The sequence below is a fragment of the Phocoena phocoena genome, chromosome 2, assembly GCF_963924675.1.
Source record: "Phocoena phocoena chromosome 2, mPhoPho1.1, whole genome shotgun sequence".
NCBI lineage: Eukaryota > Metazoa > Chordata > Mammalia > Artiodactyla > Phocoenidae > Phocoena > Phocoena phocoena.
In genome coordinates, this window is record NC_089220.1 from 113,835,699 (window position 1) to 113,850,810 (window position 15,112).

A 15,112-nucleotide genomic window follows, 5' to 3' on the forward strand; every position below is an offset into this window, starting at 1 on the left:
AGAAAACAAACAGACAAAAAAAAAAAAAACCCTCCTTTAATCAATGCTTGCTTAAGTAGTGCTTCAGACAAGCACTTCTTAGGCGAATGGATGCAAGGATTTTCCAGGGAGGGGCGGGGAGATATGAAATTGGCACAGAGCTCTGTTCTGTCTCCTTTGATCTTTAATTCGAGCCATTCCAGGCAGAGCTCAGTACACTCTGAAAACACACTTTGTGATTAAAAAATGGGCGGTACACCAGCCGAAACATTTGTTTATATTTTACCTCCAATTTCAGCGTTCTTGTTTCTTGTCATGCTTTCCTTGAGAATTTTCTTCATGTAATTAAAGAGGTGTGAGCACTCTGAGCATGACTGTGAATAGGATACAAAGTGCAGCTTCCTCCCCTGAAGACAGCAGGGTTTCTCCCCACCTTCTCAGGCACAACGTCCGTAAGGATATGGCAAAAACAACCTTCGCTGTAACGTTTCCAGAACGGTAATAACAGGCAGGCTGTCCAGGAAAGAAGGAGCCTCACAAAGACTGAGGCCTTCCAAAGAGGGCCTCTCACAGCCCCGGGGAGCCCCTCACAGGTGCGAGGGTGTTTGAATGCACCAGTGTGTGTCTCTAGTTCCGTTAGAGAGGGGTTTCTCAGCAGTGGCACTATTCACATTTTGGACCAACAATTATGGCTGTGGGGCTGTCCTGTGCATTGTAGGATGTCTAGCAGCATCCCTGGCCTCCACCGATTGTACAATCAAAAATGTCTCCAGACATTTCTAAATGTTCCCTGAGGAAAGAAAAAACCGCCCCACAACCCCCATTTGAGAACTGCTGCTTTGGATGGACTTGGAAAGGGATCCTTCTAAGAGGCAGCGTTTATGGGACCCAGAGTAGTGAGTCACCTGAGACACTTCAACAAATGACCATGGCTAGGCCCATGCCAGACCAAGTCAGAGTCTTGGGGGAAAGACCCAGGCATCAATGGCTTTAAAAGGCCCCCAAGTGATTCTAGTATACACTCAGTGTTGAGAAAGAGAGAACTTTGAAAAGAGGGACTATTTCATGACCTCCATCAAAGGCCTAAGAAGAAGACATGGACCTTAGAACATCACCATTTCATTAATAACTGGAGTCAGAAAGGAAAGACCAAGAAGGACAAATGACCAGCTTAAGCTCTTGTGTTTGCTCTTTTTTCTTCCTTAGTGGTTAGAAGAACCTTGAAATGAAGAAGCCCTGTGCTGGGAAGGGTCAGGGAGACCCAGTTACACCTCACAGCCAGGCTGTGAGAGAGGAGGAATCCTAAAGGATTGGAGATACTGATCAACCTATCTTGGAGAGACTAAAAAGAAAAGTCAGCTGAGCCTCTGAGGCCTCAGGGAAAAGGGAAAGAGGGAGAGACAGACCAGGAGGGGAAGCAGCCCTGAGGCTTAGAAGTCATTCCTTCTTGGCCACTTGGTTCCAATTAACCGAGGGTTAGGAAATGGCTTCAGCAGTGTTGGCTTAGGGGTCTTGTGATGTTCCTCCATTTTCCTCTGTGGTAACATAAGTCCTGTATTAAAGGGATAAGAAAAACAGTGGGATGCTTTAGTGTCAGACTTCCGGGTTTCAGTTCAGGATGCTACCATCCCATCTCATATCCTAAGCTAGAAATCCTCCTGTCGTTTTGCACTCAGATTTCTACTACGGCAGAGAGATTAAGAGCATGGACTAGAGTTGTGTTCAGTTCTTGAGTCCATGTCTTACTAGTGGAGAGATCTTAGAGAAGTAGGCTGCTTGACCTACCTGGGCCTCAGTTTTCCATCTGTAAAATGGGGATAATCATCATGCCTGTCTCATAAAGCTGGTAGAATTGAATGAGATAATCCATGAAAAGCATTAAGTACGGTGCTCGCTAAATACTAGCTGCTATCACTATTTATTCTTTGGCCACAACATCCAGTGGGTCAAGAAGTTCTGTTACCTGTTCCATGGAAATGTCTTTTGAAAATATGGCCCCCAGCTTCCCATCTTTGTTGGTATTACCTGAGTTCTGTGTCACCAGTCACACCCCCTGTAAGTCTACCTTGCTCTGTCATGAAGCTGACATCTCTCCAGGTGTTACTAGGGTCATGTGACTCCTGATTAAAATTTCCAGAGGTTCTCTGGAACCAACAGCGTGAAATCCAGAAGCCATATGGCCAGAATCTACTTCTTTGGACCCCCTGTGGTCTCCCAGTGTGTCAGAATTGTTAGTTTCGGTTCCCACCACCAGAGAGCCTGGACTGGCTTACTTTGCTTGGGTTTTAAAGGTCTGTATGTTTTCAAGTCACTCTAAGCATTGGTCGAATGAACTCCCCATCCACAGTTTATATGTCTTGGACTGAAGTGTTGCACGCTTTTTTCCTGTTATGTTTTAGATATAAAGTTTTGTTTTCCCAGCAAGTGCTGTCAGTGATTTGGAAATATTGCCTGGTCCTGGTTAATTTCTTTCCTGCATCTCATGTAGGGTCTTGTTTACTTACATTAATAAAAAGACTGTACAAACAGCTTACATGTGAAATTTTCTCCTGGGGGCACAGAGGCCAATGATAGGGGCTAATTCATGAGTGAGGAGAAGTTGAACTCTAGATCCTTTCAGCTCTTGTCTGACCTATTGCTGCAACAAATCTCCTAATTACTACGACACACCTTGTCTAAGGCGGTTATTTTATTACAGGTCTCCCCAGTTTGGCACCTTAGCTAACAATTTGTCCCTTTTTTCGGGGATCAAGATGAGACAGGAAAGAAAAGAGTTCCTAAAGGAAAAAAGCCACTAAAAGACAAACTGCTCCAAAATCAAACTCTTTGGAATTCCTAGGCATTGGTTGACGCTCAACAGGAAAATCGCTTCCAGGAATGTTTTGTCACATTACCCCCAAATTTAGATTCTTCAGATTCTTATTCTAAGTCAGCCTCCATCTATTAGGTGTACAAATAAGCATCCCCACTTGTGAGAATGACCCACTGCGTGAAGACAGGGGTAACTGGGGAAAGATGGTGACTTGAAATCAAGAGCAGTATTTCTCTTGAAGGGATAAATTTTGATTCCTTGAACATGCAGCTCCCCTGGGTATTGGTATAGATTATTAATATGCCCTCCTATTAGTTCTTTTTCCTGCTGGGTTATAATTATCAATGATGTTATAATTATCAATGATCAATGATTGTGAACCTCTTTGTCTATTTCCCTCCACTAGACTGGGAAGCAAATGACCAGAAAGGAAAGTCAGCATAGCACAAGGGGTAAGGGCATGAGATCTGACAATGGAAAGCCTATTCTAGTCCTAATTCTGTTGCTTACTGGCTCCCTAGCTTGGGGAAAGTTATCTGATTGCCCTCCCACTCAAAATTCAGTTTTGTCGTCTGTCAAATGAAATAATAATAGTAGCCACTTCACTGGGTTCTTCTGAGGGATATGTGGGATCATACAAGTAGAGCACCTGGCAGAGTGCTCGGTATACCCAGCCCGTGTCAGTTGCTGCAGTGACAAGGAGGAGGGTTTTTATAAGTTCCTTGAGAACACGGAGAGTTCTGTGTGCATCGCCAGCTTCTAGATCTGCATCTGGAAATGAAAGTGTCTGAAATGAATGAATGAATGTCATACTCACATGTTCAGGTCTCTGCTGTCTTCAGTATAAGTATCTAGGGAAGCGTGAGCACATCCACAACCCAATGACACACCCGGTACTTTGGCCACAGCTGGACAAGTGACATTTTTAAATCCTTATGTGATTTGGGAGAAGGAGTCTCCCCCAGGGTAATCAGTCACATGGCAGATGTGGACAGAGAAGAATTGTAGCTTGGGGACTAACTGATTGAGGAGATGGGAGGAGCAAGTTAGAGATAGGTTGATCAGAAATGAGAGGAAAAAACTGGCCTCAGAGGTGAAGGGAAGAGTTTCTTTTTTCTTTTTTTTTTTTTGCGGTACGCAGGCCTCTCCCGTTGCGGAGCACAGGCTCCGGACGCGCAGGCTCAGCGGCCATGGCTCACGGGCCCAGCCGCTCCGCGGCATGTGGGATCCTCCCGGACCGGGGCACGAACCCGTATCGCCTGCATCGGCAGGCGGACTCTCAACCACTGCACCACCAGGGAAGCCCGGGAAGAGTTTCTTGAAGGCAGCGATGCTCCTCTGTGCCCAGGCTGGCAGCAAGGTCAAAGGGAAGCCCAGTCCACGTAAACTGTACTAACACTCATTTGGGCACCCAGTTTTGTTACAGTTGCATGACCCCACAATTTCATTGTTCTCTTCTGATTAGCAGTGAAGAGCCTTTCCACACTGCCACAAATGGAAGCTATTCTAATGGCTCTCAGCTGGGCTGTGGTTTTGCTCGCCATTGTTTGCACACAAAAGCCTGATCCCATTAAGATGGTCAGATATTTCCTGCCATAGCATGGCCTCCTGCTCACAAACACTTGATGCTATTTAAAGCCTCTTCTCTGCAAATATGCTTTGGTCACATTTGTGTAGTGCCCATTAATTAAGGCCAGATTTGAAGCTCTCACAGCTGTCACTTCTATTAACTGGCTTCAGGGAATGTAGGACTTCATTTTTCCAGGAGATAATTTGGACATCAGAGAAAAGCCAAGAAATCCTCGAATCCCTGTGGCACTTACCTTAACTTCCAGGCTTCTAATGAAAAAGCTTCTTAGACAAAAAGGGACACAAAGACCCTTTCACAGAAACCATCAACACTCCTTGCCAAGTGGGAGATTTATTGGGTGGGAACACACACACACACACACACACACAGGCTTTATTTGAGGCACCCTGGAAAATGAAAAGCTATCTGGGAAAAGTAATCATGTGAGAAGATGGTCTTGAAGATAGCAGTTGGGTTTTCTGTGAAAGTAAAAATGGACCAATTGACAACTGTGAGTCTGCTGGAAGGCTGAAAGAATGGTCTATTTTCTCCTATATCTATCTTTCTCTAAAGGAAACACATCGTGGATTGGTTGGAACACATGATCTTCTGGTTACCAAATGCTTTAATTAACAGGGAGTCGAAAACATATTGTACAAAGATTGCCAATTATCAAAGAAAGAAAATACTATTCTTTCCCAGCAGCATGATTTGGAACAGGAACATGGTGGCAGAGGTGATACTAAAAAAAAAAAAAAAATCACATAATAAAAAGGGAGTTTATGTTTATTAGGTCCTTAGTCTGTGGCACTTTCAATGTATGCATTTTCATGAATTATCTCATTTGACTCTTGAAAACCTATGAGGTAGGCACTATGATGCGTCCATTTCATAGATGAGGAAATTACAGATTCGCAAGCTTAAGAAACTTACCAAGGTCATCCAGCTGGGAAATGGCAGAGTCAGAACTCAGATCTCAGTGAGGTCTGTCTGTCTGTCCTGAAGCTCTTGCTCATCGCCTTCTGTTATCCTGGTTCAATGGAAAGTACGTGGGCTTTGGAGGCAGACCAGAGTTTTGTCCAGGTCTGTCATGTGATCATCAACAAATTGATTAACTTTTCTGAAACTGTCCTTCAACTCAAGTAAAATGGGAAAAAAATAATAGCTGCCTCATAGTTAGTATAAAAATTAAATGAGGGCTTCCCTGGTGGCGCAGTGGTTGAGAGTCCGCCTGCCAATGCAGTGGACACGGGTTTGTGCCCCGGTCCGGGAGGATCCCGCGTGCTGCGGAGCGGCTAGGCCCGTGAGCCATGGCCGCTGAGCCTGCGCGTCCGGAGCCTGTGCTCCGCAACGGGAGAGGCCACAACAGTGAGAGGCCCTAGTACCACAAAAAAAAAAAAAATTAATTAAATTAAATAAGGATAAATAAAGTACAGAGATAGTCAACAGATGTCAGTACCTCCTCCTCTTCCTCCATTTTATTTCATTCCAGTTATTTCTTATTTCCATCCCTGGACTGAAGCTCCCACCATCTTCTGCTACATTGTCCCTGCATTCCTGGCTTCTTGGCTCTCTATCATGGGTGGGGACCAGCACAAAGAAATCTTTCTTTGCTTAGCTCTTCCTAGCAATCCTGCAGCTGTGCCTTCAACCCCCCTGACCCCCGCCGGTCCCCCAGGAATCACAGGCTCCCCCCTCTCTCCTCAATTCCCATGACATCCCGGAACCACAGGAGGACCTGTGAGGTGAGAGACCTGCAAGTTTGATTACTAGCCCAGCATTCCCTTCTATTCAGGAATTTCTCACATTTAAGCAGGTTCCTAAGAGCTTTGAATGACATCTGTTTTCACCCTCAAAACTGCTTTCTAGATTCAGATTTTATTTCTTCGAGAAACTTGGGCATTCCTGCCTTAGTATGGTTTCTGAATTTCCTGGATGAGTAAAAAAAGAGTAAAAAAAAAGAAAAGAAAAGAGAAAGAAAAAAAAGAGAAAGAAAAAAGAAAAAAAGAGTAAAAAAAGAGAAAAGACAGTAATTAGCAGAATGCTTTTCAAATATAATCCATGGACTTTAGCAGGAAAACACAGACACCTAAAGAACTCATTAAGATTGTGGTCTTTTGCATTAGGAATTCAGGTGAGAATGAGTAGATGAATTTATTGATAGCAACAGAATAAATAGAAAATTCTCTTGAGAGAACACCCACTGTTAGGAGGTAGTAGGGAATCAGTGATCAGTGCTAGTTTCAAGTCTGATTAACTCTTTTTAAGCATTGTTTACAGATCTTTAACTTCTTGTTTACTTTCAGAACACCTGTTTTTGAAGTTTTAGATGAAAACTAAAGTTCCTTTACTAACAAATTCTTTAAAAGACTGGCTTTCACAGTATGGAGAACAGTATGGAGGTTCCTTAAAAAACTAAAAATAGAATTACCATATGACCCAGCAATCCCTCTACTGGGCATATACCCAGAGAAAACCACAATTCAAAAAGACACATGCACCCCAATGTTCATTGCAGCACTATTTACAATAGCCAGGTCATGGAAACAACCTAAATGCCCATCGATAGATGAATGGATAAAGAAGATGTGGTACATATATACAGTGGAATATTACTCAGCCATAAAAAGGAACGAAATTGGGTCATTTGTTGAGACGTGGATGGATCTAGAGACTGTCATACAGAGTGAAGTAAGTCAGAAAGAGAAAAAAAAATATCGTATATTAACGCACGTATGTGGAACCTAGAAAAATGGTACAGATGAACCGGTTTGCAGGGCAGAAGTTGAGACACAGATGTAGAGAACAAACGTATGGACACCAAGGTGGGGAAAGCCATGGGGGTTGGAGATGGTGGTGTGATGAATTGGGCGATTGGGATTGACATGTATACACTGATGTGTATAAAATTGATGACTAATAAAAAAGAAAAAGAGAGATTGGCTTTCAGAAAACATCCTGGGCTGTATAGATTGAGAAAGTACAGTCAAGAACTGAGCCTTTGGCCCCTCTCCCTGCCATCCCATGTTAAATATTTGCAAACACGAATCTAAAGAGTATTAAGAATCGAACTGAGACTTTGGAAGCTCACAGTTTGGAAACAAGTAGAGGAAATGAAGAAAGGAGAGCATGGAGGGCCAAGGTGGGTGCAAAGGCAGAGAATAATTCAAGAGGTGAGGCATGAGCAGTGCTCTTGGGAATGAATGAGAACTGAGAAGACCCCATTTGATACAGGGTAAAATGAAGTCATTAGCATCTTCAAGGGAGAAAATCTCAATAACTAGCAAGGGTGGGAGTCCATGGCTAAAGGTTAAGAGACATGATTGTTTGAAAGTTGGTGCTTGTTTGAGATATTTGGTAGTGAGAGGATAATGGCCAAAAGTGGAGGCAGCACCATACTTGGGGCAGCAGTGAAGGTCAGGATTGTCAATGTGTAATTTCTAGTTTTTTGCAGGACATGGTTATTCTTGTGTATTCTTGTATCATGTTGAATTGATAGTATGCAGTGGGGACAAATGAATGCAGGATTCTCCAGGTTATATTTTCAGAAGGCTGAAGGCCATTTGGTTACTTGTGGACCTCTGTTTTACTCTGGCTTTGTGTGATACATAGAAGTTGTGATGAAATGTCTTGTAGATTCCTTACAGCGACCTTCATGGAGCTTTCCAAACTATATCTCATAACCCAGAAACGCCAAGTTAAAGTCTGAACCCTAGGAGAGTATACATGAAAATCATGAACTGCATGTGGAATTGGCAAGTAGCATTCTGTGTCTATTAACAGTTTGTCTTTTCTATATAATAAAGAAAAAATCTTTTTAAGCAATTTCAACTACCCAATTTCAAACTTTATTATTCTCATAGTCATAGGAATTTAAATCTATGATATAGCAATGCAATAGCACACTCTCTATCAGGCATTAGAAAGAAAGAATTCAGAACATAGTTTGACCTACCAGATATTAGAAATTAGTATGATCTAGTCTTTGTCACCTAACATGAAATTCTACATAATGTTTTGGCTGTAGGTTTAACAATTTAATCAGAAGTTCTGTATCAAGAAAAATAGTCTGTGTTATGCTTGAGTGACAAATAAGGACAAAATATCAGTGACTTAAAATGAAGATTTCTTTTTCATTCCAGTCCTTCCAGGACCAGCAAGACCTCTGTTTATCTAGTCCTTCAGGGTCCCAGGTCGGTGGAGGCTCCACCACCTTAGGCAGCTGCCATCTCACCCAAAGTCTGTAAGATTTGCTCTGGCAGAGGAAGAAAAGTTTGGAGAGTTGAGCACCAGCAATTAAATCCTTCAACCTGGAAGTGATTCATGCCACTCCCACATACATCCCATTGGCCAGAACTAGGCGCATGGTCACATCCTACCGTTCCCTTTGCCTAAGAAGAAAAGATGAGTACTTTCATCAACTTTGTAAACTGTAATTTTGAAGTAAATCCTGGTGACTTGACTTGCATGGAGGATGGGAGAGAGTTCCACTAAGCCAGATATAACTCAGGAGTGACATCCACTGAAGCTAAGAAAGTATCTCTTTGACATAAACACCTCATTTGCAATACAGAAGCAAAAATGCACTAAACCACAAAATTTCACTCCATGTGGACCTAGGCTCTAATTTCTTCGTTGTCCGAATGAGACATTCTGTAAACTGAAAAGGAAGCCAAGTTGCAGCCATAAAATTTTATTTAATTCAAGAATTATTATCACTTAGTATGTGATAATAGTTCTGAAAGGCATACAGAGCTAAATTTTGTTATGTTCTTTGCTAAGACACTTAGATGTAACTTGAACACAAGGTCGATGATAATGTTGGGATTTAAATATTTTAAAAGACTTCCAGTTAACTTAAAATGTTAATCGACAAAGAATTATGATCTTTATCTTGTGGCTTTATGTAATCCTGACCTACTGCCAGTATATCCCTGGGGATTCTCATCTGCTAATTCTTATAGGATGGTCTAGGTCAATTACAAGTAAACCATTTAGCAAAAAGAGCAAGCCAGAAAAGCATTAAAATATATTCAGGTATATTTTTTCTTATTCAAAATAAAGTTTACTTTAGTGTCAGGAAGAATAATACATCTCATAATGTATATTACTGGCCTTTCTCAGTAGAGACATGTCAAGAAAAAAATGGTACTCTTTTTTAGCCACCAAATAGTAATATTTGGGGAAGATTTGAAAAGCAGTAAAAAAAAAAAGCAAGTTTCTAGTCTGGTGTAGTGAAGTTAGAGGGCAGACAATAGCAAAACCTGGTGGCTAATTTATGGCAAGAGGGCCAGGGTTTGCCTGGTCTTGATTTCCCTGATACAAGTTGAGGCCACCAAACCAGGTGACTCCTTCAGAGCCAAGAGCAAAAGGACAGCAAAAGGACAGCATGACACAGAGACCCAAGTTGTGCTGAATATGATTTAGACATTCCAGGCGTTCCCCAAACTGCAGTTGATCTCTTGTTTATTTTGCTCACAGATATCATCACCCGGGCTAGACACTAAGCCCACTGAGAGCAGAGACATGACATACCCCACTTTTGATTTTTCTAGAGGATTGTGTCAGTGCTAGGCGCATGACAGGTGTTTAATTAATTCTTTGATAATATAGTAACTCACCTGATGATTTAAACCTTTCTTTCCAGATGCTTCCATCCTCAGTACATTCTGACTTTTGATGTTGAGCATAGCTAAGATTTATTGAGTGCCTACTATGTTCCAGGCTCAGTGCTAAGTCCTTTATACAGATTGTGACATCCGATCCTCACAGCAATCTTATGAGGCAGGCATTCACTGAGACTCCATTTTGGGACCAGTAACGTGATAGGTCTTTCTGTACAATCCCCCTGTTGGTCCCAGTCCAGCCTCTTGGGACCACGAAGAGGACATCTTTCTTCCATGTGACAAAGCCTCCAATATTTAGAGCCATCTAGCATGTCTGTCTTCTTTTCTTCCTGTTAAACACTCCAGATCTTCATACTGTAATTGTTAACAACAATCACAAGCTCTTATTCCAAGTACTGTGAGAAATGCTTTCCTCTTGTGGCTTAAATTACTATAATTTTTTTATTTAAGCACCTTGCCTAAGGTCACACAGCCAGAGTGGCCAACAGGATTGGAGAGCATGATTCCAAAGACAGAGTTTCCAGTTATTACTCAGTGTCATTGCTATTTAATAGTAATTTTATCTTTTTTCACAATATAAAATTTCTTATGTCATCTTTTTAATAGAAGAGTGAAAAGGGCAAATACTTTGTCATAGAAAGAAGATTCGCGAAAGGGGTATTTTCAAGCCCCTGTTTTCTCTGGAAAACCAAATGCTAGAAAAGGTCTGATACTGAAAATATATTTTTGATACTGTACATCAGTAAAGTTATTCTAGATCATTCATCTTTGGAGCTGGAAATCTAGGGCTTTCCTTGCACCAGAGTCTCATCCCATAGTCCTGACAAAGACGGGATAATGTTGAGGAAAAGGACTGTTTTAGGCAAAAACATCAAACCAAATGGAAAATATTAGAAAGGAAGTGGGACAGGCCAGTGTCCAAAGGTCTCCAGAGATCAGAGCTTGGAGCACTGGTGGAGGGTACACAGAGAGTGGTTTCCAAAGGGAGGATTTGTTACAAGTCAGGGTCTTTCAGGGATGAACGGCCTCCTCAGTAGGTGGGGAGCTCCCTGACAGTGGGAGAGGGTCAAACAAACAGATAGACAGTGTTCTTGCCAAGAAGGGAAATGTCTCACAAAGTTAGGGTCACCAGGCACCCATGAGGTCATCAGGAGATGTAGTGAGAGTTGGAGTTAACAGTCCATGTTCTGGGACCAGACTGCCCAGGTTACATTCTGGCTCAATAGCTTGCTAATCTAGGACAATTTTCTCAACCTCCCTGTGCCTCAGTTTTCTCATCTCTAAAATGGAATTAATATCATCTACCTCTTGGGGTGTTGGGAAAATTCAATGAGTTAATTTATGTAAGGCATTTTATAAAAATAAGTGCTATGCTTGTGCTAAATTATCTAATCTTATAGTCTTCACTTTTTAGCAGCAATGCTCTTTTTTCCAAACAAAGTGGTATGAGAACTCGATGTGTTGTGTTAGTATTCATTAATTTTAATTAAAACATTAGCATCTAACTGTTATAATAGCCATTAGTGAGCACGTGACTATTTTGTTGAGTAGAAATTTTAGCGCTTAGAATATGGAAAATGATTTTAGATGCCTGAGCATCCAATTTGTTTCTGAATTTTATTTTAGCTTACAGTTTTTGGGCATTCCTGATTAAGACAGACAACAAATTGCAAATTGTAGACAGGCAATCTCTTTGATTAAAAATGGGAGCAGTTTGTCCTGAGGGCTGCATAAGAATGAGTTAATACAGCAGTGTCCAGTGTGTTATAATTAGGCATATACAATGGTTAAAAAGGATGTTTATCAAGTTCTTCATATTTTACAAACATGTTTTAAAGATTATGAAAACATTAAAATACAACCTTAGAATAGCTTGAAAGCCTATTTAGTCTAGCACACACGTTTTATCAGTTAAATTAGCCCCAGTGACCTGTCCAGGGTCTCAGCAGGGAACAGTAGTTCCTAGGCTGACACCAGTATGGATCTTGGCCCCTTACGTTAACCTCCTCCGACCTTGCTTAGACCAGATGACTTCTATGGTTTCTTCCGCTCTAAGTCTGTGATTCTAGCGTTCTTTATTTAGTGGGAATACTTGGTAATAAGACTGATTTTATTGTGATAAGCCGCCTCCTCCTCCTATGGGTTGGACCATTTTGTTCTTCTCTATATTACAAAAATCTGTTAGGAAAAGAAATTCAAAGTTATATTTTTTGAAAAGGACATCCTTTGCTGAAAATCCATTTTATTATTGTTCCTACCTACTTTAGTGATGTTTGCATAAAATAGAGAACTGTGGTTTTCTACAGCAAGGAGAGATAGTGGGGTATTTGCTAACACTCACTGGCAACTGCAAGGTCCAAATTTACAAAGAAATCCAAATTTGCTTTTCATGGCCAGCTAGGTCAATGCCCTATGCCACCCTTGTTTGTGTTCTGTTCCCTGACATTTTAGCTTTTATTAAAAAAAGAAAAAAAAAAAAAACCTGGTTCAATTTGTTGATGACTTTGAACGACAGCAGAGAGGAAGACACACATCCTCGTCTACGCTGATGATATGGTTTTCCAGCCATCCTAAGAAGCAGATAAGTCATTCTGCTAGTTACCATCTGAATGGCTTTGTGTCAACAATGTCACTATTCCCAACTTATTTGAGGCAAAGATTTTTCCGGTGTTCAAGTAGACACTCCCAGTAACTCTGGAGCACTCCAGTTCACTTCTCATCTCAGGGGTAAAATCTTAGTTAACAACTCAAAATCAATGTTCTACCAAAGCACCTATTAAGTTATAGGTTTATAACCTTCCTCTGCTCAAGCTCTCTAGAAGTTTCTGTACCTTAAAAAGAGCAGGCTGTTTCCTATCTTACTTAAAATACAAGCTGAGCAAATTGAATCTACAGGGATTTCTTTGTAGTCCTGAAACATACAGACTACAGTCTCAACGAGGGTGACCTTAGGCCTCAAAAGTGAAGCTTCAGGATTGCTAGGATGACTCAAATACACTCAGAGAAAAGGTGGTCTTGGAGAAATCCTGGTCTCTAAGCTCGTGATGCCATGATTTTAGCTTCCCTTTCCACTCACTAGTCAAAAGAGAAAATTCTGGAGGCTTGAGGCAGAGTGAGTCTGATAGGAAATAGAGGCTGTCCAAAAGATTTAAAGACCCTTGGGTCTGTACTGGAGAGAAAGCCTCCATCAGATCCTTTTGTTACAACAGGAAAAAGTGGTTGGGAAAATTTTTCGTGCCAGGGCTTCAGGCAACACATGGAGACAATGGATAAGAGAGAACCCAAAGATTCTGAGAAATTGCAGCTTTCCCATGACTATAAAAAGCAAGTCCAACACAATATTAAGAGACTCCCTTCCGTGAACTATCAGGGAAGAGCAGGCAGTCAGAAGCCATTTTTCTCTCCGTCACTGTCAACCCCAGGCTGCATGTCCTCATCCAGAGGACGCTTGCCTTTGTGGGCACTGCATTCACCCATTTCCAGAGCTGTTCTCACTCCCTCTCTTGTAGCTCCTGCTTTTCCCCCTTAGTGTGTGCTGTTCACCGCTGTGTTCACTGTCTCAGTCACTATTCACCTCGCCTGTTTGGCTTCCACCCTATCGTTCTGTTTCTAAGAGTTTGAGCTAGATAGCTGTGGGTTCATGGCCTGACTCTTAGCTATATGACCTCTTTCCTTCTCTATTAAAATGGTAGTAAATATTGTCACCTTACTAGATTCTCAACAAGTACCAGTTTCCTTTCTTTCTGTTGCTTTTCTTGGCATCCATCATCACCTCTATGGACTCCTTTGAATAATGAGAACCTGCCTTTCTTATAGGGTCCAGAGAGTCCATCAATTGTCAAAACTGAATTTTTGACTCTTTTTGACTTTGGCTCTGGTTCTCTTTTAACTAGGGTTTCTTTTACTCTGCCAGAGAAATGCTTTTCTTTTTACTTCCATATTTGCTGCCATTCCACATTCCTTGAAGTATACGCAGTCCGGCTGTTCTCTAGCTAAGTAACATTCCAAGCCAGCTATTGTTTAAGCTAGGAATGAATATCATTTGTTTGTATTTCTTTGAATTTGCCCTCTATGTTATCTTTAACTTGACTTTAAATAAAACATAATATGTATTGAGTTCCTCCCCTGTGTCAGATGCTTTTTACAAACTTTGTCTCCGTTTATTATCACAAAACCAACCCAACAGATTAGAGCAGAATTAATAATTAGCATTGCTAATTAATAGGTACTGTCACTTTAACAAAGTATTTTTGCCATCAAAGTGGAATGATGCTGGATCATTTTCAAAATTTCTACTTTCACTCAGTTATCACACCTGGGGTAAAGCTCACTCTTGAGATACTATAGCCCCAGGCACTCCTTTCCACCTGGAATCAGGAACTTAAATATAGGCATAATGCCTAGGAGAAAATAATCATCTTGTTTAAGTGACAACGGACATCAGGAAGCCTTTTGAGTCAGAGGACTGACATGATGACAGCTGTATTTTGGGAAGATAAACTTCACAGCCACATGCAGGATAGATTACCTGAAATCACAACATTAGCCTTTCTTACGCTTATACATCTGGGGGGCATGACTTAAAAGCTCTTAAGTATGATCTGTTTAAAGAAGGGGCTGGTGAAAATTAAGAATTTCAGGGTTCCACCAAAGATGGTGAAGAATCAATGTTTATCCAACTGGTTTGCATGTCCTAAATATTTACGTACACAAGTGCCTATAGGTGATGCAGTCACTTGGAAGCCACGTGTGGGTATCCTATCTGCCATTGCCCTACCTACCTTAAAGTTGGTTTCAAGTGGCAGAAGAAGGGTTAAAGTCGCAGAAGAAGGGAAGTTTTCTGCAAGCGTGAGAATTATTCATCTGGCTGCCACCTGAATTATTGTTATGGAACACATTGAGTTTGACAGATAACCCTGTTCTTAGACATCCTTCAAAAGAAGCGTGAAGGAGCCTTCGTGTTTAAATATTTCAGCCAAATTTCTTCCTTCTGAGCATGCATGGAACACAATGTCTTTCTTTCTTTTTTTTTTTTTAATTTTATTTATTTATTTTTGGCTGCGTTGGGTCTTCCTTGCTGTGTGCAGGCTTTCTCTAGTTGCGGCAAGCAGGGACTACTCTTTG

The 15,112-nt window shown here is 41.4% G+C and overlaps 1 protein-coding gene across 1 annotated transcript in view; it reads left to right on the forward strand.

The window, feature by feature from the left end:
• THSD4 (thrombospondin type 1 domain containing 4) overlaps positions 1–15,112 on the forward strand; it is a 201,838-nt gene that overhangs the window by 75,950 nt on the left and 110,776 nt on the right. The gene's annotated exons all lie outside the window — the stretch shown is intronic.